We start from the raw sequence: 4,802 nt of genomic DNA, 5'->3' as shown, positions 1-4,802 counted from the left end.
AGACGATAAGTACAACCGCTTCAGAGAGAAGAGCGGCCAATGTGACGATCTGGCTTTAAGTCGATTCGATAACAAATGACGAAAACGGACGGATTTCTCAGGTTTTTACTACATATGAACACTTTTCACATTCTCCCGTTCAACTGGGCTGCTAGTCCTCCTTTTATGCAGAATCTTTAAGTCCTAGCTCATGTCCAAGGCACCAAAGCCAGCTAAAAAGTCAATAATCGATACCTAAATCTTGAATTGGACTACTTCTTACTGGCTATTACATCAACTTAGAAGCTTCGTCTGTGTTCTACTATGGTGCTTTTCCTGTTTCCGCCTACGGCAACACGCGACATAGCTTTGCAGACGATAAGCACAACCGTTTCAGAGAGAAGAGCGGCCAATGTGACGATCTGGCTTTAAGTCGATTCGATAACAAATGACGAAAAAGGACGGATTTCTCAGGTTATTACTACATATGAACACTTTTCACATTCTCCCGTGCAACTCGGCTGCTAGTCCTCCTTTCATGCAGAATCTTAAGGTCCTAGCTCATGTCCAAGGCACCAAAGCCAGCTAAAAGGTCCATATTCAATACCTAAAACTTGAATTGTACTACTTCTTACTGGGTATTACATCAACTTAGAAGCTTCATCTGTGTTCTACTATGGTGATTTTAGTGTCTCCGCATACCGCAGCACGCGACATAGCTTTGCAGACGATAAGTACAACCGTTTCAGAGAGAAGAGCGGCCAATGTGACGATCTGGCTTTAAGTCGATTCGATAACAAATGAAGAAAACGGACGGATTTCTCAGGTTTTTAATACATATGAACACTTTTCACATTCTCCCGTGCAACTCGGTTGCTAGTCCTCCTTTCATGCAGAATCTTAGGGTCCTAGCACATGTCCAAGGCACCAAAGCCAGCTAAAAGGTCAATATTCAATACCTAAAACTTGAATTGTACTTCTTCTTACTGGCTATTACATCAACTTAGAAGCTTCATCTGTGTTCTACTACGGTGCTTTTAGTTTCTCCGCATACCGCAGCACGCGACATAGTTTTGCAGTCGATAAGTACAACCGTTTCAGAGAGAAGGGCGGCCAATGTGACGATCTGGCTTTAAGTCGATTCGATAACAAATGACGAAAACGGACCGATTTCTCAGGTTTTTACTACATATGAACCCTTTTGACATTTTCCCGTGGAAATCGGCTGCTAGTCCACGTTTCATGCAAAATCTTAAGGTCCTAGCTCATGTCCAATGCACCAAAGCCAGCTAAAAATTCAATAATCGATACCTAAAACTTGAATTGTACTACTTCTTACTAGATATTACATCAACTTAGAAGCTTCATCTGTGTTATACTTTGGTGATTTTAGTGTCACCGCATACCGCATTACGTGACATAGCTTTGCAGGCGATAGGTACAACCGTTTCAGAGAGAAGAGCAGCCAATGTGACGATCTGGCTTTAAGTCGATTCGATAACAAATGACGAAAACGGACGGATTTCTAAGGTTTTTACTACATATGAACACTTTTCACATTCTCCCGTGCAACTCGGCTGCTAGTCCTCCTTTCATGAAGAATGTTAAGGTCCTAGCTCATGTCCAAGGCACCAAAGCCAGCTAAAATGTCAATAATCGATACCTTAAACTTGAATTGTACTACTTCTTACTGGGTATTACATCAACTTAGAAGCTTCATCTGTGTTCTACTATGGTGCTTTTAGTGTCTCCACATGCCGCAGCACGCGATATAGCTTTGCAGACGATAAGTACAACCGTTTCAGAGAGAAGAGCGGCCAATGTGACGATCTGGCTTTACGTCGATTCGATAACAAATGACGAAAACGGACGGATTTCTCAGGTTTTTACTACATATGAACACTTTTCACATTCTCCCTTGCAACTCTGCTGATAGTCCTCCATTCATGCAGAATCTTAAGGTCCTAGCTCATGTCCAAGGCACCAAAGCCAGCTAAAAAGTCAATAACCGATACCTAAAACGTGAATTGTACTACTTCTTACTGGCTATTACATCATCTTAGGAGCTTCATCTGTGTTCTACTATGGTGCTTTTAGTGTCTCCGAATACCGCAGTACGCGACATAGCTTTGCAGACGATAAGTACAACCGTTTCAGAGAGCAGAGCGGCCAATGTGACGATCAGGCTTTAATTCGATTCGATAACAAATGACGAAAACGGACGGATTTCTCAGGTTTTTACTACATATGAACACTTTTCACATTCTCCCGTGCAACTCGGCAGCTAGTCCTCCATTCATGCAGAATCTTAAGGTCCTAGCTCATGTCCAAGGCACCAAAGCCAGCTAAAAAGTCAATAATCAATACCTAAAACTTGAATTGTACTACTTCTTACTGGCTATTACATCAACTTACAAGCTTCATCTGTGTTCTACTACGGTGCTTTTAGTTTCTCCGCATACCGCAGCACGCGACACAGTTTTGCAGACGATAAGTACAACCGTTTCAGAGAGAAGAGCGGCCAATGTGACTATCTGGCTTTAAGTCGATTCGATAACAAATGACGAAAACGGACGGATTTCTCAGGTTTTTACTACATATGAACAATTTTCACATTCTCCCGTGGAACTCGGCTGCTAGTCCACCTTTCATGCAGAATCTTAAGGTCCTAGCTCATGTCCAAGGCACCAAAGCCAGCTAAAAGGTCCATATTCAATACCTAAAACTTGAATTGTACTACTTCTTACTGGCTATTATATCAACTTAGAAGCTTGATCTGTGTTCTACTATGGTGCTTTTAGTGTCTCAGCATGCCGCAGCACGCGACATAGCTTTTCAGACGATAAGTACAACCGTTTCAGAGAGAAGAGCGGCCAATGTGACGATCTGTCTTTAAGTCGATTCGATAACAAATGACGAAAACGGACGGATTACTCAGGTTTTTACTACATATGAACACTTTTCACATTCTCCCGCGCAACTCGGCTGCTAGTCCTCCATTCATGCAGAATCCTAAAGTCCTAGCTCATGTCCAAGGCACCAAAGCCAGCTAAAAAGTCAATAATCGATTCCTAAAACTTGAATTGTACTTCTTCTTACTGGCTATTACATCAACTTAGATGCTTCATCTGTGTTCTACTATGGTGATTTTAGTGTCTCCACATACCGCTGCACGCGACATAGCTTTGCAGACGATATGTACAACCGTTTCAGAGAGAATAGCGGCCAATGTGACCATCTGGCTTTAAGTCGATTCGATAACAAATGACGAAAACGGACGGATTTCTCAGGTTTTTACTACATATGAACACTTTTCACATTCTGACGTGCAACGCGGCTGCTAGTCCTCCTTTCATGCAGAATCTTAAGGTCCTAGCTCATGTCCAAGGTACCGAAGCCAGCTAAAAAGTCAATAATCGATACCTAAAACTTGAATTGTTCTACTTCTTACTGGCTATTGCATCAACTTAGAAGCTTCATCTGTGTTCTACTATGGTGATTTTAGTGTCTCCGCATACCGCAGCACGCGACATAGCTTTGCAGACGATAAGTACAACCGTTTCAGAGAGAAGAGCGGCCAATGTGACGATCTGGCTTTAAGTCGATTCGATAACAAATGACGAAAACGGACGGATTTCTCAGGTTTTTACTACATATGAACACTTTTCACATTCTCCCGTGCAACTCGGCTGCTAGTCCTCCTTTCATGCAGAATCTTAAGGTCCAAGCTCATGTCCAAGGCACCAAAGCCAGCTAAAAAGTCAATAATCAATACCTAAAACTTGAATTGTACTACTTCTTACTGGCTATTACATCAACTTAGAAGCTTCATCTGTGTTCTACTATGGTGCTTTTAGTTTCTCCGCATACCGAAGCACGCGACATAGTTTTGCAGTCGATAAGTACAACCGTTTCAGAGAGAAGGGCGGCCAATGTGACGATCTGGCTTTAAGTCGATTCGATAACAAATGACGAAAACGGACGGATTTCTCAGGTTTTTACTACATATGAACACTTTTCACATTCTCCCGTGGAACTCGGCTGCTAGTCCACGTTTCATGCAGATTCTTAAGGTCGTAGCTCATGTCCAATGCACCAAAGCCAGCTAAAAAGTCAATAATCGATACCTAAAACTTGAATTGTACTACTTTTTACTGGATATTACATCAACTTAGAAGCTTCATCTGTGTTCTACTGTGGTGATTTTAGTGTCACCGCATACCGCAACACGTGACATAGATTTGCAGGCGATAAGTACAACCGTTTCAGAGAGAAGAGCAGCCAATGTGACGATCTGGCTTTAAGTCGATTCGATAACAAATGACGAAAACGGACGTATTTCTCAGGTTTTTACTAAATTTGAACACTTTTCACATTCTCCCGTGCAACTCGGATGCCAGTCCTCCTTTCATGGAGAATATTAAGGTCCTAGCTCATGTCCAAGGCACCAAAGCCAGCTAAAAATTCAATATTCCGTACCTAAAACTTGAATTGTACTACTTCTTACTGGCTATTACATCAACTTAGAAGCTTGATCTGTGTTCTACTATGGTGCTTTTAGTGTCTCAGCATAACGCAGCACGCGACCTAGCTTTGCAGACGATAAGTGCAACCGTTTCAGAGAGAAGAGCGGCCAATGTGAATATCTGTCTTTAAGTCGATTCGATAACAAATGACGAAAACGGACGGATTACTCAGGTTTTTACTACATATGAACACTTTTCACATTCTCCCGCGCAACTCGGCTGCTAGTCCTCCATTCATGCAGAATCTTAAAGTCCTAGCTCATGTCCAAGGCACCAAAGCCAGCTAAAAAGTCAATA

The sequence above is a fragment of the Schistocerca gregaria genome, unplaced genomic scaffold (assembly GCF_023897955.1).
Source record: "Schistocerca gregaria isolate iqSchGreg1 unplaced genomic scaffold, iqSchGreg1.2 ptg000343l, whole genome shotgun sequence".
Taxonomy (NCBI): domain Eukaryota; kingdom Metazoa; phylum Arthropoda; class Insecta; order Orthoptera; family Acrididae; genus Schistocerca; species Schistocerca gregaria.
This window is presented reverse-complemented; position numbering follows the sequence as displayed.